This window comes from Silene latifolia, chromosome Y (assembly GCF_048544455.1).
Source record: "Silene latifolia isolate original U9 population chromosome Y, ASM4854445v1, whole genome shotgun sequence".
NCBI lineage: Eukaryota > Viridiplantae > Streptophyta > Magnoliopsida > Caryophyllales > Caryophyllaceae > Silene > Silene latifolia.
This window is the reverse complement of record NC_133538.1, coordinates 473,122,528-473,148,557: the sequence shown is the minus strand read 5'-3', so window position 1 is coordinate 473,148,557 and position 26,030 is coordinate 473,122,528.

Sequence of the window (26,030 nt, the reverse complement as noted above, 5' to 3'; positions counted from 1 at the left end):
TTTCCAACACTTTTCATGTTAGTGTGTCCCTCCATCACTAATAATTGCTCTAGGGACTCCGAATCTTGGGAAGATTACTTTCTTGAAAAGCTTAGTAATCGTTTTTGCGTCATCGGTTGGCGTAACGATTACTTCTACCCATTTCGACACATAATCAACGGCTACAAGAATGTACTTGTTTCCTTGAGAAGATACAAATGGTCCTTGGTAGTCAATTTCCCATACATCGGAAATTTCTACCTCCAATATTCCTTGTTGTGGCATCTCATTTCTCCAAGAAATGTTTCTGGTTCTTTGGCAAGGATCACAATGGAGAATAAATTCCCTAGCATCTTCAAACATGGTAGGCCAAAAGAAGCCCGATTGTAGGACTAGAAATTGTTCTTCGTGCTCCATGATGTCCTCTGTATGGTGATGAATGACATCCCTCTAAAACACCTTGAACTTCCCATTGTGGTATACATTTTCGGTAAAGTCTATCACTACATTCTTTGTAAAGATTGGGATCGTCCCAAAAGTATCTCTTTACTTCAAACAAGAATCTCATTCATTGATTGTAGTTCAAGTTAGGGGGAAGAACTCCTCCCACAATGTAGTTAGCATAGTCGGGGAACCATGGTGTTGTGTGTTTCTCGAGTTGCGAATGGATGGCCATCAAAATATCATCGGGAAAGAGTCATTGATTGGTATCTCTCCCTCATCATCATGGAATCGAATTCTTGACAAGTGATCCTCTACCACATTCTCGGCTCCCTTCTTATATCTAATTTCTAAATCAAATTCTTGGAATAGCAAAATCCACCTCAACAATCTTGGTTTTGCTTCTTTTTTATAAAGAGATTCCTAAGAGCACAGTGGTCCGAGAAGACAATCACTTTTGATCCAAGAAAATAAAAACGGAATTTGTCAAATGCATAGACAATGGCGAGAAGTTCCTTCTCCGTGGTGTCATAGTTCACTTAGGCGGCATCAAGAGTCTTACTTATGTAATAGATAGCATGCAAAGCCTTTCCTACCCGTTGGCCAAGAACCACTCCAACGGCGTAGTTACTTGCATCGCACATGATCTCCAATGGTAGTTCCCAATTTGGTGGTTGGATAATTGGTGCCGAGATTAGGGCCTCCTTGATTCTATCAAAAGCATCAACACACTCATTAGTGAATTGGAATTGGGCATCCTTAAGCAAAAGTTGAGTAAGGGGTTTTGCGATTTTGAAAAAGTCTTTTATAAAACGGCGATAGAACCCCGCATGACCGAGAAAGCTCCGCACTCCTCCAACATTTACGGGAGGTGGAAGTTTCTATATCACCTCAACTTTGGCTTTGTCAACTTCGATGCCCTTTTCCGAGATTAAACAACCCAATACAATACCTTCAATGACCATAAAATGACACTTTTCCTAATTCAAGACAAGGCTAACATCTTCACACTTTTGCAATAAAAGAGAAAGGTTATGTAAACAAGAATCAAAGTCTATTCCATAAACGCTGAAATCATCCATAAAAACTTCCATTATGGTTTCTAAATAATCAGAAAAAACACTCAACATACATCGTTGGAAAGTAGCGGGAGAATTACATAGCCCGAAGGGCATTCTTCTATATGCATAAGTACCGTAGGGACATGTGAAAGTAGTCTTGTGTTGGTCATCCGGGTGTATCGGGATTTGGAAGAATTCTGAGTACCCGTCAAGGTAGCAATAGAATTTGTTAGAGGCTAACCTTTCAAGCATTTGGTCAATGAATAGTAGGGGAAATGATCCTTTCTTGTTGCGGAATTTAATTTACGATAATCGATGTACATACGTCAACCGGTGATCTTCCTTGTGGGTATTAGCTCGTTCTTATCATTTGTTATCACCGTGGTACCTCTTTTCCTAGGTACCACTTGAACGGGGCTAACCCACAAAGAATCCGATATAGGATAAACGATTCCCGTATCAAGTAATTTCATAACCTCCGTTTTTAGAACTTCTTGCATGTGGGGGTTTACTCTCCTTTGGCCTTGGAAGGTAGTCATATGGTCTTCTTCTAGATGAATTCTATGCATTCAATTGGGGCTTATTCCCTTACAATCATCTAGACTATAACCTATAGCTTTCTCATGTTCTTTTAACACATCAAGCAAACTTTCCAATTGGCTCTCATCATGTTTTTCATTGATAATCATGAGTTTGGTTTTAGACTTATCAAGGTAGGCATACTTCAAATTTGGGGGAAGGGGTTCTAGAGTTAGAGTTTGTACCTCACTTTGTACCATTGAAGGTTCACTAGGGACATCTTCCACCTCCATTGCACATTCCACCCTTATGGCATATTCGACTTTAGTTGCTTGTTCTTCTTTAGTGGATTGTGATGCTTCCTCGAGAATATCATTTATCAATATGGATTGCTCATAGGTGAGCTCTTTGTTGGGTAGAGCGGCTTCAAGGAGATCTACTTCCAATGCCCAATGCTTGTTTTTGGCCTTACTTGCTTCTAAGGCTTCCAATGCTTGCAAAGGGTCTTTGATGAGAGTAGTGCTCACATGGTCCTCTACACAACAATCTATAATATCCATCTTATAAAGTAAAATAAGAGAAAATGGTGAGAAGTACCTTGAGGAAACGCTCTACCCCAAGGTAAAGAAAGGCACAACTAAAAACAATTAACGAAAATTAAATCAATTGAACACCATCCCCGGCAACGGCACCATTTTTGGTTTGGCGTGTATTGTGTGATGCTTAGTCATTGTCGCTACCAACCAAAACAATAATTATATCTTGACAAACTACTCTTAGTAGAGTGGTAAGTAAAGGTCGGATCCCAAGGGATGGGTATCGATTTAAGATTTCAATTGCAAGTAGTTATGTCTTAGGGTGTCACAAATTGGGTTGAGATGAGCTGTAATCTAAACTAATCAACAAGATGAATGTAAATTAATGAAAGCAACGTAAAGCAATTATAGGGGTTTGTAAACAATTGATTAAAGGCATTAGGATGTTGTTAGGCCTGGAAATCCACTAACATCCCTGGAAGATATACTACCTCGACCTGACCATCAGGGTGTCAGGACGTCAAGCAACCAGGACACATGAAGACAGGCGCCAGGCCATGGAGAGGACAACGGTCAAAATATCAGGACGATATTTGACCAAGAAGTCATATTATAGAAGAATATATGTGCGATAATTAGAGCATTAATTGGAAAGATTAAGCAATTAAAGACGGCAATTAAGGGCGAAATAATGAGCATTATTCCGGGTAATTAAGACAGAATATTTGGCATTAATGACGAGATTATTCAGCCGTTCAGCATTGCTATATAAGGAGCACTCGGAAATCATTTAAGAGGCATAAGACATATACAAGCATACGACATTCTCTTACAACACTTAAAGTTAATTACGATCAGTTGTGCTAAATATTCAATATTATAGTGAAATCCTCTCCTGGCTTGGTGCCCGTGGTTTTTTCCCATTTAAGGGTTTTCCACGTACAAAATTCTTTGTCTTATTGTTGTTCATTTACCTTACTTTATTCTTCTAGTTTCATACCCTGTCATACTTACATGTAGATTGATTCGAGCTAGTTAACCCTGTCTAGACCTACCCTGACCTGATTTCGCCCTGCGTAAAGTTCATACAAAATAATTGACGCCCACCGTGGGGCAGCTAGCTCTTTAAAATATTTTTTCCTTATCTCACAAAAATCCAAATAACTTACAAAAATGGCCCAGCCTACCATCGAAGAAGAATTAAATGCAGCTCTCCAACGAATAGCTGAGTTGGAAAGCTTGAAAGAAAAAGTAGCCCAAACTGAGGCTGAAATCCTTCAGCTAAGAGAATCTGAGGCAGCTCTGAAACAAAAATTGGAAAAAACCCAGGGAGCAGGCTCTAGATTCCAGCCAGGAATGCCATTCGCATCGATTATCAAAAACATTAATTTCTCCAGTTTTGGGAGCCCGAGTAACTCCAAATTCATCAATGTTGATGGCGATGATGAGCCAAACAACAACAATGAAAAACTTGATGAATCTGCAGCAGCCATCATGATGGTAGTGGTCTAGGAAATCAAGAAGCTAAATGAAAAATTTGAGAAGATACCCGGAGTCCCTCCTAGCTTAGAAGAAGCTGCCCCTGACAGCTATGCTGACTCGCCTTTTATAGATGAAATAGCAAAAATGGACTTGCCAAAAAAGTTTGTGATTCCATCTATGAAGATCTATGATGGAACTACGGATCCACAGAATCATGTGGCTCTCTATAAACAAAAAATGTTGTCTTCATCCATTCCCAGCAAGTTCAGGCAAGTTTGCATGTGTAAAGGATTTGGAACAACCCTGACCGGACCTGCTTTACAATGGTACATCAACCTGCCGACTGGGAGCATCCATTCTTTTGCCAACCTGATCAACAACTTCAACCAGCACTTTGCAAGTAGCAGGGAGTTGGAGAAACGATCCAGTGATCTTTACAGAATTACACAGAAGCCCGAGGAAACTCTCGGGGCATTTCTCGCCAGGTTCATTAAAGAGAAAGTGTCTATTCCCAGGTGTGACGTTGGAACTGCAATGGAGGCATTCAGGCAAGGGTTACGACCTCATAGTAACTTGTATAATGAGCTCACTAAGTATCCCTGCCATACCTTCGAAGATGTCCAGTCCAAAAACCTTCCTTTTATTAGGCTGGAAGAATACAAAAGCTACAAAGTTGGATCATCCACTGGACCAAAGGACTATGAAAAGAGCAATAGGAAAAGCAACAAAGGAAACAATTACAGACCTACTCCATATTCTAGGCCAGACCATTCAGATTTCAACCTGGCACATGAGTATCAAGGTAAGGCTAAAGTTTTCCTGCCTATTTCTGAACATAACTTCAGTGTTGATATTGCAGGATTGATCCAAATACTTGACAACATGGGACCAGTAGTTAGATGGCTCATGAAGGTGGAAAATCCTAACCCAAGGAGAGACAACTCCAAATGGTGCGAATTCCACATGGATGTTGGACGCACGACGGATGATTGCTTTACCCTGAGGAAAGAAATGACCTACCTATTGAAATCCAGATATCTAAAGGATCTAATCAGGATGAAAGGTAGAAATGCAGACCAAGGCAAGGAAAACCAGGAACAAAAGCAGGACCAAAGCCTTCCTCCACCACCCCCAATCTATGAAGTAAAATTCATATCTGGTGGATCAGAAATTTGCGGCCTAACTAGTTTGGCAGCAAAAAAGATTGCCAGGACGCCAAGGACTACATCATCCTGCAATTCGGATCAGCTCCCAACAGTCACTTTCAGTCATTGTGACCTGGTAGGCATCCCTGGTGTTCACCATGACAGCCTGGTAATTTCTATGCAGATTGGAACCGCAGCAGTAAGAAGGATCCTAGTAGATGGAGGCAGCTTAGTGAACTTGATCATGCTTGACATGCTGAAAGCTATGAAAATCAATGAGGATCAAATCACCAAAAAAATCCAGCGTTTTGGTAGGATTCAGTGGAGAGACCAGAAGCACATTAGGAGAAATCCATCTTCCAAACTACGTTGAAGGAGTCTCATCCTATGAGAAATTTGGAGTCTTGGATTACTTGTCATCCTACAATGCAATTCTGGGCAGACCCTGGATTCATAATGTCAAGGCTGTGCCATCAACCTATCACCAATATATCAAAATACCACCGGATTGGGGCATAGCCACAATCAAAGGAGATCACAAAACAGCCCAAGAATGTTATACAGCAGCCTTGAATCCTTCTAAGGCAAGTAAGTCCCTCGCATAGCAATTACCGTACCCTGTCAGGAGTAATTATGTAGCACCTCCCAGAATGGAAACAGATCAGGTAATCCTAGACCCTGAGTACCCTGACAGGTATATTCTGATAGGATCTGACGCCCCAGACTGCGTTAGGCCAGAATTGGTAAAATTCCTTAAAAATAAATCATCATGGTTTGCTTGGTCTCATTTTGATATGACTGAAATTAGTGCTGACATAATTACACATAAGCTTAAAGTTGATCAATCTTCTAAGCCTGTGCAACAGAAAAGACGAAAATTTGCACCTGAAAGAAATGCAATAATCAACAAAGAAGTGGAAAAACTCCGGGATATGGGAATGATCAGGGAAGTAATGTACCCTGAGTGGCTGGCTAACGTGGTTGTTCTGCAGAAAAAGAATGGAAAATGGAGAGTTTGTGTAGATTATACAGACCTAAACAAGGCTTTCCCTAAGGACCATTTTCCCCTGCCTCATATTAATGCTATGGTACATGCAACAGCATGACATGAGATGTTGACATTCATGGATGCCTCCAGTGGATTCAATCAAATAAAAATGCACCCTGCTGACCTGGATAGTACTGCATTCATTACAGACCGAGGCATATACTGTTATACAGCCATGCCTTTCGGTCTGAAGAATGTAGGGGCAACGTACCAGCGCATGGTCAACATGATGTTCAAAGATCAGATAAGTGATATAATGGAAGTCCACATAGATAACATGGTAGTAAAATCCAAGAATGCAGAAGATCATGTGAAGCATCTGGAAGTAGCATTCCAAATATTGGATAAATACAACATGAAGCTCAACCCTGCAAAGTGCCACTTTGGAGTCTCTATAGGTAAGTTTCTTGGTTATATGGTTACAAAAAGAGGCATAGAAGCCAGCCCAGAACAGATAAAAGTTATCATAGAACTTCAGTCACCTAAGTATGTCAAAGATATTCAGAAGTTGATAGGCCGAGTGGCTGCCCTGAACCGGTTCATATCAAGATCCTCTCAAAGGTGTAAAACATTTTACAACCTGCTCAGAAAAAATAAACAGTTCCATTGGACGGATGAACATGAAGCAGCCTTTCAAGACTTAAAATCGTATATATCTTCTCCACCCTTACTGGCTAAACCAGAGAAGGGGGAACCTCTATCGGTATACTTATCCGTCACTGACACAGTAGTCAGCGCAGTCTTGGTAAAAGAACAGGAAGGCCAACAACATCCTGTCTATTATGTAAGTAAGAGTCTGTTGGATGCCGAGATGAGGTATGGATTACTTGAAAAATATGTTTTAGCTTTAATTATGTCATGTGCTAAATTACTTCCTTACTTTGAATGTCAACCCATCATAGTCAGGCCCAACTTACCAAAAAATCCGTCCTGCGTAAGCCTGAATTGTCAGGGAGGATGGCCAAATGGTCAGTTCCGATTAGTACATATGATATTTCCTTTGAACCCAGAACAACAATTAAATCACAGGCCTTAGCAGACTTCGTGGCTGATTTTAGCCCTAACCTAGAACTTGACCTCGAAAAAGAAGTTAACCAATTAGAAGATAAGACCTCAGACCAAGAATGGACCTTGTTCATAGATGGGGCATCCAATGCCAGGGGGACAGGGTTAGGATTAGTGCTTAAATCGCCACAGGGAGACATGATAGCTCAGGCTGTAAGCTGTGAGTTCAAAGCTACCTACAATGAAGTAGAATATGAAGCTCTAATAACAGGCTTAATGGTATGTCTAGACCTCGGTGTTCGGAACCTAAAAGTAAGAACTGATTCACTTTTAATTGCTAATCAAATAAAGAGAATTTATACGGTCAAGGATGCAAAAATGATTTCATATTTAGAATATGCAAAAAACCCTACCGCTAAATTTGCTTTATTTGATATAAACCAAATACCAAGACACCTGAAGACACAGGCTGATGCTTTGGCCAGCCTAGGTTCAAATTTTACCCCTGCAGTTTTCGATAAAATACCAATTGTTCATTTATTAGAGCCGACTATCAGCAAGACTGAACAAGTCAACCCTGTCGATCACGATAGTAATTCTTGGACCAAACCCTATTATGATTGGTTTCTCCGAAGAATACTACCTCAGGGAAGACATGAAGAAAGGGCTTTTAAAATTAGAGCTTCAACTTATGCTATTATCAATAACACTTTATTTAAGAGATCACTTGCTGGACCATATTTGAGATGTTTAGAGCCTGATGAAGCTAAGCAAGTACTTCAAGAAATACACGATGGACACTATGGTAACCATAAAGGAGGAAAAAGCCTGATAAGTAAAGTACTCGGAACAGGCTGCTACTGGCCAACACTGAGGGCTGACTGCCTGGAATACTCTTCAAAATGTGAAGCCTGTCAAGTTCATGCACCAATAATACATCATTCATCTGAGCTTCTTCACGCAATTTCCGCACCCTGGCCATTCATGAAGTGGGGCATGGATATTGTAGGAATGCTGCCTGTAGCTCCGGACAGAAAGTATTCATGTTGGCTATGACTGATTACTTTTCCAAATGGATCGAAGCCGACTCTTTCAGGCAGGTAACCGAAAAAGAAGTAATATCTTTCTTCAGGACAAATAGTATCTGCAGATATGGAGTCCCATCAGAAATAGTGTGTGACAACGGAACCCAATTTGTGGGGAAAAAGACTAAAGCATTTTGCCAAGAATGGAATATCAACCTGGTAACATCAACCCCTGGATATCCAAAAGCTAATGGCCAGGCTGAATCCAGCAACAAGGTGGTCATAAGCTGCTTAAAGAAGAAACTAAAGAGAAGATGAGGAAGATGGGATGAGGAACTTCCATTAGTACTATGGGCGGACATGACAACCCCAAAGACATCAACAGGCCAAACACCCTATTCTCTGGTGTATAGCTGCGAAGCTGTCATCCCTGCAGAAGTTCGGGTGCCAACATCAAGGTATAGCCTGAACAACGTTGAAGCAAACAGAGACTTGATGCAAGACAACCTGATCCTAATACAAGAACTGAGAGATGCTGCCAAAATTAGGATGGCATCATACCAACAAGAAGTAGCCAGGACTTAAAACAAAAATGTTAAAATCAGAGTCTTCAGGGAATGGGACCTTGTCCTATGAAAAGTTTTCCCAAACAAAAAAAGAAAAATCAGCAGGCAAGCTTGCCTATACATGGGAAGGCCCTTACTTAATTGATTCAATCGTTGGACAAGGAGCATACATGCTCCAAACACTAGAAGGAGAAATGATCCCAAGATCTTAGAATGTAACACATTTGAAATTGTTCCAGGTATAAAGCCTATATCAGGCCAAATTCAGGTAAAAATCTATACCTTTACTATCAGTGACTCAACCTGACGTGCTATCTGAAAAATTACGTGTTTCATATGCTCTATGTCCAATCCATGTCTATATATGTAACTATCCCAATTTCTCTTATTTTTTGAATCCTAAACAATTATACATGATAAGTGTTTATATGCATAAATATTCAGGATTGAGGGCTACTCTACTTCACATTAGTTTTTAAAGACAAAATTTTGAACTTAACTGTGCCTAACGAGTTGGTAACCATCACCGGATACAGTAAATGTCAGGAACAATCACGCATTAAATAACTGCCTGACCTGACTAGGTTTACTGCACACACACTACTACAAATCCAGGCAACTACAACGCCCCTTTAACAACGATTATTCACGAAAATCACAATAGACGTTGTAGAATGTATGGCGCGAATTTTACTAAAATCAATTACAACGGGTATGGTTATAAAAACCGTTGTTATTCTTTTTAACAACGGGTCACACATGAACAACCGTTGTTAATAATTTGGCGCAAAATTGGCGCAAAGTTAGTGAAAAGTAATCACAACGGTTATTTTTGAAACCCGTTGTTAAAACTTATTTAACAACGAGTGTTTTTTACAACCGTTGTTAAAACATATTTCACAACGGTTGTTGTTTAATAACCGTTGTCAATACCTTTCATACTCTAAACCACACAAACACAAGTCTGCTGCAGCCACAAAACACAAACCTTAATACACAAACACAAACACAAACCCGAAAGCGAAAACACAAACACAAAACACACACTTTCTCATCGTCTCTTTCTCTCTTTCTCATCGTCGCTTTATCTTCTCGCCGTCACTGTTGATTTCATCGTCTCTTTACGTACGTTCTGTAATTATCAGGTTTGTTTCATCGTCATTATTTTATTTTTCTAATTATTTCATTTCCATGTATGTGTTTTTATCGACCATTAATTAGGTTCCGTTCAGCATCTGCTAATTATTTCATTTCCATGTATGTGTTTCTAATTATTTCATTTCCATCTTCTTTGGCGTCCTTCAGTACGGATCGAGCATAGTAAGAGTCTTAAGGATGATATCATTCATTTTGTTGGAGTTTGGAGTTTGTTTTGAAAGATTAAGGAGAGGGTTAATTTATTTGGAGTTTGTTTTAGTAGTTAGGGTTTGGAGAATATATTGAGATAATGGAAATGCATGTTAGTTGAGATAATGCAATGTATTTATACTAAGCAATGTGTGGGTTGAGTTGTTTTTTAATTAATATATATGTTAGGAAGTTGTGCCATAATCAAGATCATCATATCTCTCAATGTCTTTGCTTCAAATCTTATTGACATGATGATGGCGTGTAATAATCTGGATCTTGATGATGACTGATCTATGGAGTTGAAAAAATGGAAGCAAATCAAACAAGCATAACTCAACACTTTCAAAATGATCATTTCATTTAATTTTAAACCAAATACATTACAAAGAATTATCGAAATCAAAAGATGTATAATAAGCCGGAACAACCCCGGTTAAGAGTAAAAAGCGCTTCTCAACCTGCCACCAATTACGCCATTCTGGTATACCGCTAACTTCCGGGTCATTGGCTTCATATTTTGCAATAACAGATTGAATATATGCAAGGACACGACTTGCATGTGGAGATAAGGTTGGAAGAGTACAACTCAACATATCTCTGGCTGCAGCCAAGTTGCGAGTAAAAGGCCGATTTAGGGTATGAAGATGATGATGATGATGAGGCTTTGTTGACAAGCCGGACTGCTTCACGCCTCTTAATCCAATAATTCCGTTGATGTTCAAGGGATGCTTTGATTAATGGGTGTTGATCGGCGGGAAGCCCGGCGAGAACCTTCCCATCATCTTCAATCGTTTGTGTAAGCCATTCTTCGTTGTTGATAAAATTAGGGTTCATTGCCATGTTGTTTCAATTAATGAATGTTAGTAAAGGATGCTTTAATATTTATAGCTAGTCACATTTATAAGTTTTTTCAAAACCGTTGGTAATTAATTTAAGGGATATTCTGCATGCATCGGAATTCTAACGGGCCGTAATTATACATGCATCTAGTAATATTTAATTTAATTTTTTTTTTATTTTTTAAGAACAAACAACAACGGTTATTTATAAACAACCCGTTGTCGTTAGATATAACAACGGTTTTGTATATTCAAACCCGTTGTTATAACTTTCCCCCCAAAATTGAGTCACACTTTCCACAACGGGTTTTTATACTTAAAACCGTTGTTAATATTTTTCACAACGGTTCCCTTAAGAAAACCAACCGTTGTTAAAACCTTTTACAACGGACGCTTTAACGTCCGCTTTTTTATATAACAACGGTTTTTGACCGTTGTTATAGCCTGTATCTGTAGTAGTGACATTTATAAACGGTTGGACGCAGCAAGACGGTGCAAGGGTGTTTTATCTCGACCATCAGTCTAAAAAGCCCTCCTATCAGGCCGAGTACCAAGCCCTCCAGTCAAGCAGAGGACATAAGCCCTCCTAACAGGCCGGTTTTCCCACCCCTTCAACCACTATGTCAAAAACCATACATGGTTGAATTATTCACGATGGTTTGAATCACAAGACAAGTTCAAAAAATTTTACAGATTAACAAAGCACAGATTTTGACAGGTTTACAGGATTGGAAAGACAAAGTTCATAGATTCAAAAAAATCAAAAACAAACAAAACATCAGCAAATAAGAAAAAAGCCAAGGAAGGCCATTACTATCATATTAATAAATCCCTTACCCCCTTGGGCAAAGGCACCAAAATATTCATTAAGGATAGGGATAGTCTCCCTTACCTACACAGAAACAAAGAAAATAAAATTGTTCGTCCAGGGATATCCCCCCTAGATGGGCCAATACCATCAAAAGAAATTTAAAAAAAATTAATGCTCCCCTTTAGAAACAGCATCAGCACTTCTACTCTTGGCCTGATCAGCCTCAGCATCGACATCCTACTTCCCTGGAGAATCGACCTCTTGTTCATTTCCCATATTATGCAGGTCAGGATACTTAGAAGCAGCAAAGGCCATCTCAGCTTCAGGGTTCTAGTTTGCCATGGCCTCCACAGGCTCTGACATAGCAGCCACTTTTCCCTGAATATAAAAATGTAGGGATGCATCATCAAGCTTGAACTCTAAATCATCCCTCTCCAGGGTAAGCTCCTTGTTCCTGTCCAGCGCCTCCTGCAGAAGTTGTTTGCTTGAGCCTGCCTCAGCCTTGGCAGCATCCCTCTCAGCCTGCACTTTCGCCAAATCAGCAGCCCTTGCAGCCAGGTCAGCCCGAACAAAGTCCAGTTCAGACTTCAGCTTATCATAATCTGATCTCATAAGGTCAATCCTGGTTACCAGAGAAGTGGCCTGATAAGCGTTGTGGAGACAGGCCGCAAGAACCTGAACAAAAACAAGAATAGTATAAATATTATGTAATAATAATAAAAACCTCTAAATAAAATACACATATTACGAAATATACATAATAATAAAAATAGCATACCTCCCTTACATCAGCCAAGGCACTTGCCAAAAGGCTGACTGAGTGATCTACTAAAGCAACTGCCTGGGTAGCAGTCTCAATAGGATCAAGGGTGAGCAAAACATCTTACTTAGAAGCAGGACAGTCCCTAATCTTCCATTTTTTCTCTTCCGGGCTGCTGAACTTGTTTTAGCAGGAATAACAGGAGTAGCAGAAACCTTGGGAGAAGCAGGCAATTCAGTTAAATCAATGACATGCTCAACATCACCGCCTTCCTGGGAACTCTCCTCCTTGACCTTGGCTAGCCTGGCGGAAAAGTCAGCCATACCAAATCTGGCAAGGCGAGCAGATGACCTAGTTGTTATAACACGAGATACTATATTAGCAATAAAGACAGGCTATCATGAAAAAGCCAAAGTAAAAAGAAAGGAGGGTACAAAATTGACTTACTGCTTGAGGTAGAAGCACTGGCGACCTTTGAAGGCTTTAGTACCCTGGCAGCACCATCAGTCTTCCAGCAACGAGGGAGATGACCAGCCCCACAACAAAGAGGCCAGGTCCTTCCCATTGGAGGAATAGCAAAAAAAGAGGAAATATTTGCAGTAGGATACTCAATTTCAGTAACCCAATCATCAACTACGCACAAAGGAGGTATAATTCAATTTAATTTATTTATTTTAAAAAAACTAACGAATAAACATGCAGGATAAAAGGAAAAGCCAGGGCACTCACCACCAACACAAGCATCATAATTTAAATACGCCAGATCAGGGCCCACAGAATTGGTCCTGATAAACATATACCAATGACCCGATTCTTGTCATGGCCGCTATCCAGATTGCTGAGAAGAGGAGTAGTAGAAGGCCTGACTTTGAAACTTATGCGGCCAGGACTATTGGTTTTGACAGCATAACAGGCTTTCAAGTCTTCAAGAGAAAAAGTGATATTATGTTTTTTGCAGAGATATTCAACATAGAAGACTACTTTCCACACCATGAGCATCAGCTGATAAGAAGGCACACCAATTTCTTTGATGACATCCACCATAAGTGGAGAGAAAGGAAGCTTGCAACCAGCCTTGAAAGCCCTGTCATGAATACAAAACCAACCAGGACATGCCCAGTCAGCCCTGACATGAGAGTTTTCAAGAATCCAGACTTCAGAATCAACAGGAAGAATTCCTTTATCCCTCAGCACCTTTTCAAATTCACGTTTTAGACAATTTAAAAGAGACTGACCATCTTTCAGAGCTTTTGTGGGTTTGAATTCAAATGCACCATGGAAAATCGAAATCATCTCGAGAGGAGGTTGAGCAGCAGAAGATGAAGGGAGATTTTCAGAGGTGGTTTCTTCAGGGTTCTCAACGAATGGGGTTCCAGGAGACATCACTCCCATGGAAGATTTCTTTTTTTGCGGCCATTGTTGGAAGATTATTGAAGAATTATTAAAAATTTAATCTAGGAATAAAGAGAACTCGAAAAAAGAAGATTAAATTAGAAGGAAGTCGATTTTGGTGAAGATCAAATCAATGAAGTGAAAGGGTATTTATACTCGGTGAAATTAGGGTTTCAACCTCAACTTGCAAAGATAATTATTAAGGGAGTTGCAGTAATTGTAACGCGCGTCATTAAACAGACGACTAGCCGTTACAGAATCCAATCAACCATAATTCAACCGTTGAGTAGTTTACCAAAGTTAGAAGTTATCTCCATATTTCTGGCCTGGAAATCCGCTGACATCCCTGGAAGATATACTACCTCGACTTGACCATCGGGGTGTCAGGATGTCAAGCAACCAGGACACATGAAGACAGGCGCCATGCCATGGAGAGGACAACGGTCAAAATATCAGGACGATATTTGACCAAGAAGTCATATTATAGAAGAATATATGGGCGATAATTAGAGCATTAATTGGAAAGATTCAGCAATTAAAGACGGCAATTAAGGGCGAAATAATGAGCATTATTCCGGGTAATTAAGACAGAATATTTGTCATTAATGACAAGATTATTTAGCCGTTCAACATTGCTATATAAGAAGCACTCAGAAATCATTTGAGAGGCACACGACATATACAAGCATACGACATTCTCTTACAACACTTAAAGCTAATTACAATTATTTGTGCTAAATATTCAATATTATAGTGAAATCCTCTCCTGGCTTGGTGCCCATGGTTTTTTCCCATTTAAGGAGTTTCCACGTACATAATTCTTTGTCTTATTTTTGTTCATTTACCTTACTTTATTCTTCTAGTTTCATACCCTGTCATACTTACCCGCCGATTGATTCCAGCTAGTTAACCCTACCTAGACCTACCCTGACCTGATTTCGCCCTGCGCAAAATCCATACAAAATAGGTGCCATATGTTCATAGGGGATTCATGGAAATAGATCATACAAACATGTTCTCAAATAGAAGCAAGCACTTATTTTTGTGATGGGATCGAGTTAGTGTATATCTTACAATCCCTAGGAAGATTTAGGTCCCGGAGCCGAATCGATCAAGACTTTACAACACCTACAAGTCAACTTAGTCTCTTCCTATTCAACTCTATGCATGGTCTAATAAGGTTGAGTTGGTTTATATCTTACAAGCCTCATTGAAAAGATGAGAGATGGGTAAAAAATGCAAGGTTTCATAGTCTAGCATTTCATCAAACATAACATGTGCATAGGTTGAAATCACAACAAGCAAGCAATTAATTATGAAAACATATTAATTTAAGTATAGATCTAATCTCATAATTGATTCACCTAATTCACCATTAACCCTAGCTAAAGGACTACTCACTCAGGATCATGTTTAGCATGCTAATAAGGTTGTCAATCATACTAACAAAGCAAAACATGATGAATAAATGATGTGATTAACAATAATTAAATAAAGGTAAAAGGGATTATACCTACTTGAGATGATCCAAATAATAAGCAAAGAATAATAGAAGTAAACTTGATGATTGATGGAAAGTTGTCAATCCTCCAATAAACCACAAATAATCTTCTAATTACCCAATTAAAACTAAGAACAATTGAGAGATTAATGAAATATTAAGATGTGATTAATATTGAAATGTGTATTATAACTTTGATTAAGACTAAATTAGGAGATTGATTATGATAACATTCTAATAAGATTATAATCTAGGTAGTACAATAGGGTATTTATACTAAAATTAAGTATAAGGATTAGGGTTACTAAAGGCTTAAATGACAAATATGACCCTAATAAAAGCTTGATAATTTGCAACTCCCGAGGGACATGCGCGGATCATGTAGAAACTCCCAAGGGAATCCGCGCGTCCTAGCCTGAAGCATGTTTGGTCCTGTAAGGATATCCACTTGGGCTGGCATCGGGACGCTCGAATCCTGGCTCTGGGACGCTCGTCCTGAGCTCAGGACGCTCGGATCCGGGTGCAAGGTTCTTCTCTTGTTCTTGGCTCCCTAACAATCCACGGGGACTGTCTTAAGGACGCACGGATCTTTCATCATTGCCCAATTCACTTCATTTATTTATTTTGGCTTTTAGTGTAACACCCCCATACTCCAAGTGCCTTACCAGGACCACTCAGGTATAAGGATGCTACCATCTCGGTTACCCGAGGCATGATAATCATAAGACAATGAAGAAACATACTTTATTAAACAAGTTAAGTGATTACATAACAAAACCAACTGTAAGCAAAATACAACTGCTCTTAAACTATAAACCAACTGAAAGGAACTGTCCTAACAAACACAAATGGAAGACTAAAGACTACGATATGTGATGACTCCATCCCCACTAGATCCCACGCGTATCCAAGATATACCGCTAAGCACCGCTCACCACCCCGAATGGATCACCACAGCTTTTAAAACATTTAAACGGGTCGCACTAATCACACATTCACCATATATAAATATACAATAAGATAAACAGACAGCTTAACCGTCACATATACACAACCAACCAACTCCAATCATCTCAATCATCGATCGTCCACCGGACCCACCGCCAGGGGGGGACCGCACCGCTTCCCACCTAAGCCCCGCTCATCATACCGAGCGATAACCCTGTCCCATTAATGTGCACATCCCCTTCCGTGGCGGGTTCCACGAAGGGCGAAACTAGGGCGTGAAGCCACTCCCGCAAGTGACTCCACTCAGCCGAGAACGCATCTCGAGAACCATAGGCAACCAATCACAATCACAATATCAACAACCGTCTGAATCTATCAACAGTGTACAATCACAATCACAGCCGTCACAATACAATTACTGTATCAAACAACCAAATACAATACATCAACCAATATCCCATTATGGGACTAATACTGAGTAGGAAATCCTACCTGGAAAGCAACACAATCATCAGACGATCTAGCAAAAATTGCCTCAAAACCTCTCCTTTACAAATCCTTCTCCTACCACATAATCACATAATCACAATCTAACCTTAACAAATCATAAAAACCCCCAATCCCAAAATTAGGGTTTAACGAAACTTGACGAAATACTATAAAATTGGTATGCAGATCTTACCCTCGACGCAAGGATCACAAAGGTATAAAGAACGATGGAATCCGACCTCTCAAGCTCCGGGATTTGTCAACAATGCGATTAGGATTAAGAACGTACTTGTCTTCTCTCTTAAACAGTAATTTAGGTTTTGCAAAAGTGATTTGGAAACAATGACGGAAGGTTATATATCTTAATCGCATAATTAACAAAACCCGAGAAAACTCCCCGTAAACCGGCTACTCGATCGAGTACCCAAGGCTACTCGATCGAGTACCCCCTTACTCGATCGAGTACCCTAGTTACTCGATCGAGTACCCAACAGTCGAAACTATTTTATTTCGCAAAACTCCATTACTCGACGAGTAAGGCCTACTCGATAGAGTACCCCAAGACTCATAAATACGGAGTATTACAGTCTTCCCTCCTTAAAAAGAACTTCGTCCCCGAAGTTCAACCCATACATAAAAACAAACATACTAACTCGATCAAGACACAACAACGTGACTAAGAACTCAAAACAAAACTCCAACCCAAACATGAACTCGTAACACCAACTCCACTAACTATTCCTACCTCCACAACATGGCTCACGATATCGTATCAACTCCATTATATCTCTCTCAACACTAACTCCATACCCTACCAAAATACTCATAACATCAAACGGAATGTTACATTCTACCACCCTTAAAAGGAACTTCGTCCTCGAAGTTTACTCACACTCATAAACATCCTCATCCAACTGCCAAGACTATCGAACTCATAACCATCATCATCCAATCACAACACTATCCAAATATTCTCACACTCCTAAACATCGAACTACTACCAGTACGGTCATGACCTTTAACAAAATTAACCACAACACGAATCAACCTTTTATTCGACATCAAGACTCAAACTTCCAAATATATTACCATATGCACACCCATCAAAATCTCTTTTATCACATCCTACTCCTCTTAAGATAAATGTTACGTCCTCGTAACTCACTAATACTAAATCCTAGATACATCTCATTACCCTCTTTACCACCACATGTGCAAGATAACCGTTTATAAACCAAACACTCACCATTCTTATATTCAAGGCTCCCATACATAAACATTTCTCATTCCTCAACTCATTCGGCATAGCACCTAACCTATACCATAAACTCGTAGCAAAATCACCATACTAACTCTCCATTATTACTGCAAAACAACATACCTCTCTATGTAAAGCACCTACCTCCCAAACGTATAACTCACGATCCCCACTCATTACGTACACTCACACTAGATCCTCAAGTTCTTTCATTCATTACCGCAAGACTCATACATAACTTAACACGACACTTATTATTCAACACCCTACACTCACTGTCTCAACAAAGGATTATGAACCACCTGCATATATCAGATCATTACCACACATGTTCTACGAATCACTTGCCATAATCATGTCCACTAAAGCCTTATTTAGAACAAGATCAAAATTATCAGAATAACCTCTCCCAACCGTGTTCCATTAATAGAATATCACTATACCATGACAACAACGAAGACATATACAACTCTATTCCATATCATACTCTACCCTCATTCTCAAACTTAACTTGATAAAGAAAACACCAATGATCAAGACGACCGTCTATCTGTCCAAACTGAAACTCACAGAAACAACAACAACAAAACAACAATCCATGTATAACTGGTATGTACTTTCGAAAACTCGAATCATAAACATCCCGCCTACTCCATCACAACCGTGACGGCATCACAACACCGCCACCAACAGCCACACACGGTCAGGCGCAAATACCCGCATCACAACACTAAATATCGTGCCCGGATCACCACCCGAGGCACCACAACCGCATCGATAGACATCACAACATACACAATCCCATAAGTACTGACTCAACATAACTTCTTGAACAAGAAAAACTTACTCAAATCCAGTTTGCTAAATCACAAAGCAACATATTATATGAATTAAACAGATAATAACCTCATGAATATCATCCCCTTACCGCATCACGGAATCAACATATATCATGAATACATACACGTATAACCAAATCATGCCAGATCAATCAAATTATTACCCTTTTGAATATCATTCAATTAAATTACCGTGTTCAACATATATTGCGTAACATTCGATAACAACATTATAACTATCACACCATACCACTTCTTGTGAGGTCAGAACCTCACACAAACATTTATATATAACATAGACCCATAATCACATCCAACCAATCAATCCTGATCACGTAAGTTACCACTCAACAAAGGTTACCTGTCACCCGAGCTTAACTCGCATGCCCCTCATCACATTCTTCCATTCGCATACCCAACACCTTCTCGCCATACATAACCATACAGCTAACACTCATTATGAGAAATGACCTCCCAAGACTATGTCTTATACTTCCTCACAACCATACTTATCAATGCGTCTCTACCAAAATCACCTTTTTAGAATTACCATCTCTCTAACATACATCACACCCTTAACCACTAGTCATAAACCATAACACTACCACTGTCCGGACATCAAACCTCTTCACTCATCTCTAAACATCACGATTTCTTTCCTATCTTTGGTTAACATCCCAAACAACGAACATCAAACCCATCAACAAAATTACCTCAACATTATTCCCAATACTATCTTATTTGTATTGTCATCCAACTCTCCACCAAATATCTCGTATCGTTCCAATACTCCACCAACTTCTTACTCCCTTAGTTCCTCGAAACTCATTATCAATCATGTTGTCCTGAAACTCCTATATAACCATTAGCTAACATCCTCGTGATACTATCACCCATTTCGATGATTCCTTACTTTTATATCACATAACTCCGGTGAACATTTTCCTCAGCTTACTTTTATCCTTCCTTTCTCTTTACACTCAATAATACCAATTAATAGTTCAACTCCTTATTACTTCTATCTAACCCTTTAGTGCACCAATTACCTTCTCATCGCTCCAAAACTCAAATCCCATTATTTTATATCGATATCATCTCACTCTTTCTTACCATGGATCTTCTCTTATTATGCTATCACTCACATTTGCCACTAATCTATCCATAAAATCAACGTTCACTGTTTAAACAATTGTATCTCTTTTGTACCTCTTTAGAAATCAGAATTCATTTCATATCATTAAATGCCCAAGGAAATTCCACAGTAGTTTTATCTCTTAATAAACCAAATCTCCCAAACTCACTCACTGTGTGCAAATCTACCTCGAGACATGTCTCCATAAAGTTCACTGTTCACCACTCTTCTCAACCCCCTTTAAAACGAACTTTCACTACATATATCCATAACCTACACGACTCCTAACCATCTCCCTCCATAATTCTTTACACATCTCAAGCTGCCATCATTTGCGTCCCTCATTTCAATCTTTTCATTCTCACATTCCATAAACTCACATCATCCCTTGCCCACATTCATTTACTTTTACATTACTCAACATACAAACATATCGCTCATCTCATCTCACAAAACATGCTCTACGTCTCAATTAAGCCATAACGATCTTTCTTTTCTTTTTCCATTATCTATCACAACCACATATAGCTCATCTCCTCCCACCAAACTCATGCTCACCAAAAGGTGCCACTCACCACCCCATAGGATGGGGTAACTTACGTATCAAGACCAACATACATGTAAAACAATGCATAAAGAAGCAAAATAACCACTTTGAATTAAACATAATATGCAACGAAGTCAAAAGATAAGCATATGACCCAAAACAGGGGTCACTAGATCGAGTACAAGCCACTCGATCGAGTAAGGGACTTACTCGATCGAGTAGGTCAAGATCAGAAGCACGTAAAACAAATTACCAGGGACACTCGATCGAGTAACTGACGTACTCGATCGAGTACCCCCCTACTCGATCGAGTACCAAGGCTACTCGATCGAGTACCTACGCATTTCTCAGCACTGTCCAGTTTTCGTAAAACAGTCATAACTCACTCATTACTTGGTCGTTTTGGGCGTGTGACCTATCGTTAGAATCGTAAAAGGACAAGCTATCACCTCCAATTGGAATCACATCAAAATCATTTATGCATCTCAAGTTATAACAGTTTAAAGACAACTTTGCTGTAATCAGACGACATAACTATTTGATTTTTACTTCCAAATAGCTTAAACAACAACCAAGCAAACAAAACCAGTCCAAAACTCATAAAACCAGTATTCATATTCATATGTTACTATTTTCAAAAGCCAAGCAACAACATTCATCATGCACATAATTTATCTAACTTGCCAATTATGACTTACCCACATGTTTTTTTTTATTCTATCACTTTTCCGTAAACAAAATCACAAATACATGACATCAAGTCCCCTATTCACATGTTACTAGCATAACAACATTATAAAATAACTTTCATTATATAACATGCTTAATCGGAACCATGTTACCATACCACGATGATTCATCTTTTTCCACTAATTGATCCATCATACCACATATTTATCTACCATATTCGTTCAACATATTCACCCAGCACATGTTCAATTCACACTCCCAACCTTCTGTACTTTTACTCAACACGACAACAACAACATGTATACTTACACATCGCTTTACATATATATATATATATATAGACAAAACACTTTTCCTTACATAATTATAACATGTCAAATTACATGTATCAATAATTATACTTTCATGCTTTACAATCAACCAACATACAATTCACGTCATTATCATCTTTCATCCATCAATTCATACAACATACTACTACATAGATACACACAAAGACACAATAAGCACATAACGATCCCGACACATATCCCATGGTGACCGGTTCAAAATTGTAGGGCGAGTTCGCGACTTTAGGACGTCTCCTAAGTCTTTGCATTAGCTCCTACAACCTTTACCCCGGGTTCATTTTAATTGACTCCCTAGATTCATTAGATTCATTGGTTACAGGTTTCAGGATCGTCGCTCTGATACCATTTGTAACACCCCCATACTCCAAGTGCCTTACCAGGACCACTCAGGTATAAGGATGCTACCATCTCGGTTACCCGAGGCATGATAATCATAAGACAATGAAGAAACATACTTTATTAAACAAGTTAAGTGATTACATAACAAAACCAATCGTAAGCAAAATACAATCGCTCTTAAACTATAAACCAACCGAAAGGAATCGTCCTAACAAACACAAATGAAGACTAAAGACTCGATATGTGATGACTCCATCCCACTAGATCCCACGCGTATCCAAGATATACCGCTGGCACCGCTCACCACCCCGAATGGATCACCACAGTTTTTAAAACATTTAAACGGGGTCAGTACTAATCACACAATTCACCATATATATATACAATAAGATAAACAGACAGCTTAACCGTCACACATACACAACCAACCAACTCCAATCATCTCAATCACTGACTGTCCACTGGACCAGCCCTGCCAGTGGGGGACCGCAGCCGTTCCCACCTAAGCCCCGCTCATCATACCGAGCGATAACCCTGTCCCATTAATGTGCACATCCCCTTCCGTGGCGGTTTCCACGAAGGGCGAAACTAGGGCGTGAAGCCACTCCCGCAAGTGACTCCACTCAGCCGAGAACGCATCTCGAGAACCATAGGCAACCAATCACAATCACAATATCAACAACCGTCTGAATCTATCAACAGTGTACAATCACAATCACAGCCGTCACAATACAATTACTGTATCAAACAACCAAATACAATACATCAACCAATATCCCATTATGGGACTAATACTGAGTAGGAAATCCTACCTGGAAAGCAACACAATCATCAGACGATCTAGCAGCTGTCTCAAAACCTCTCCTTTACAAATCCTTCTCCTACCACATAATCACATAGTCACAATCTAACCTTAACAAATCATAAAAACCCCCAATCCCAAAATTAGGGTTTAACGAAACTTGACGAAATACTATAAAATTGGTATGCAGATCTTACCCTCGACGCAAGGATCACAAAGGTATAAAGAACGATGGAATCCGACCTCTCAAGCTCCGGGATTTGTCAACAATGCGATTAGGATTAAGAACGTACTTGTCTTCTCTCTTAAACAGTAATTTAAGTTTTGCAAAAGTGATTTGGAAACAATGACGGAAGGTTATATATCTTAATCGCATAATTAACAAAACCCGAGAAAACTCCCCTCAAAAACCTGGCTACTCGATCGAGTACCCAAGGCTACTCGATCGAGTACCCCCTTACTCGATCGAGTACCCTAGTTACTCGATCGAGTACCCAACAGGTCAGAAACTATTTTATTTCGCAAAACTCCCTTACTCGACAGAGTAAGGCCTACTCGATAGAGTACCCCAAGACTCATAAATACGGAGTATTACATTTAGTGTCGGTCTCCTCTTTGATGCTTGGTCATTAGATGCAATCCATTTAGCTCCTATTTTCTCCATAAATGCAAGGCTAGCAATCCTCTCCTATCAAGGTTACAAAACCTCAAAAGAATATGCAAAATGGGAAACTAAAGATAAGAAATGACCCAGATATATGCTAGAAATCATGGGAACGAGGTTAATTCGGGGACTAAATGTGCTCAAATATGATTCACATTAGTATTATCTAACAATATATCGATGTGTGGTAGAGGGAAGTCAACTTTAGGACTCGCTTTGTTCAAGTCTCTGAAATCAACACAAACTCGGATTCGCCCATCGTTTTTGGGGACGGGGACTATATTAACCACCCAGTATGAATACTGAAAAACTTTGATGAATCCGGCTTTGAATTGCTTATCGACCTCTTCTTTAATCTTAAAAGCCCACTCTGTCCTCATCCGACGAAGCTTCTATTTTACAGGTTTGAAACCTGGCTTAATTGGAATGCGATGTTATGCAATATCCCTGTCAATCCCTGACATGTCCTTGTAAGACCAAGAAAAGACGTGTTTGAACTAGTGTAAGATGTCGATGAAACTTGCCCTTTCCGTTGGGTCTAGCGTCATCCCTATCCTAAGTTCTTGTGGTTCTAATTCCGTTGCTACGTTGATAGGTTCGGTGTTTTCTATAACTGGTGTCCCTTCCCCCTCTTCTAGTATTTCTTTAATTATATTGGGAGGTAATTTGATTGATTCTTGGTCAGGATCATCCACATTATCATCGTAAACAGAATTGCATTCAAAATAACACAAGGAATAAGCAGAATCAGATTTATTCATATTAGTGTTTGAAAATAGCTGAAACAACGAAGCCAACTGAGCAGTAGTCAATGGCGGCAAAGGGACAGTTGTTGGGACTTTCCCCAAGCTACTGTTACTAGGCGGTACTATGCTAGGAGAAACAAAAGGGTGAGGAGTGACGATAGGAGGAGATTCTCGAGCGACTTCTCTAGAGTTAGATTCCGACTCTAATTCCGACTCTGACTCGAATTCACCGTGTTCGGGTTCTCCTTTGAACATCTCTCCTTCTCCAGTAGTGACCTTGAATAGTTTTCCTTGACTGTTGGTCCACTTGATCGAATTTCTCCAATCTTTCTGCTGATTTGTGTTGGTGTCAGTAATCATTACTGTAGGGTTAAAATGGTCGTCTTGAAGTGTCATGGTAATGATCTTATACTGCACTGCCTTAACGAATTGATCCTCTCCAAATAGAAGGCTAACAACGATAGTAGGCGAGATAGTGGAATAACTCTCCTCATTTTCTAGTGCATTGACCTCATCTTTAGTTGAAGAAATGAGGTGTGAACAATCTAAGGTGGATTCTTCATCTGTGATCATCAGAATTCCAAGAGGATTATGAGTATTGCTAGGCTTGCTTGCATGAGGTATAGGCAAGCGCCCATCTTCAATCATATCCTGAATGGGATGCTTCAATTTGAAGCAATTCTCTGTATCATGCCCTTTTACTCTATGGTACTCGAAGTAGGCATTCTCATCCCATAATCTAGACTTCTTCTTTGGGTCAGGTGTAGGTCCTATAGGTTTGAGTTTGCCTTGTTTCATCAATCTTTTTAGAGCATTGGAGTACGAGTCACCAACGTTGGTGAATTTTCTCCGCGGGTTATTCTTCTTAGTAGATGATTCTACAAGTTCGACCTCGTCGGTCTTGCTAGTGGAGCCATATGAACGACTCGTTGTGCCTTGATATCCACGACCTACCATTTTAGACAAGAGTCCTTTAGTGATATCGCCTTCAATTCTTGTTCCTAGCACAGTTAAGTCTTTGAAAGACTTTATGTTTTGGTACCTTAGATGGTTCGTATAGATTGGCCTTAAATTGTCCACGAACATTTTGGGTAAGACTTTATGTTTTGGTACCATTTTAGACAAGAGTCCTTTAGCTTCGTCTGGGTGTTCGATGAGTTGCGTTCTAGTCTTTTTCCACCTACTTAGGAAGTCGGTGAAACATTCTTTCTCATTTTGGGTAAGAACCTCTAGAGTGTGCATATTGACTTGAATTTTAGCACCATCTGTGTACTGTTTGGTAAACTCAATTGCAGCATCGTCCCAAGTAGCAATTTTCTTGTGATCCAAGGAGAGGAACCATTGCCTAGGAATAGTATCAAGAGATGAAGGAAAGATCCTTAAGAACATCTCTGGCTTAATGCCTTTGATAGACATAGAGTCTTTGAATGCACGAATATGGTTCACAGGGTTTTCATGCCCCTTAAACTTCGGGATGTCAGTCGTGTTGAAGTTAGTTGGCAGCTGAGCATTTACTGCCTCATATTTGCAACTATTTTCCCTTATAGATGTCATCTCCGTTGAGATACATTAGTTGCTCCTCCAAATACTGGAGTCGCTTTTCAGCTTTAGTAGGACTTGGTGGAAGATTGACTTATGGTTGTTCGAAGAGTGGAGGATTATCGTGGATGAGCGCGTCGGGAATGGGACCCTCTGCAGGAGGAAGTCTAGTTTCTATAGCGACAATACGGCCTTCGATAGCGTTAAGTCGATCATAAGCTTGGTCT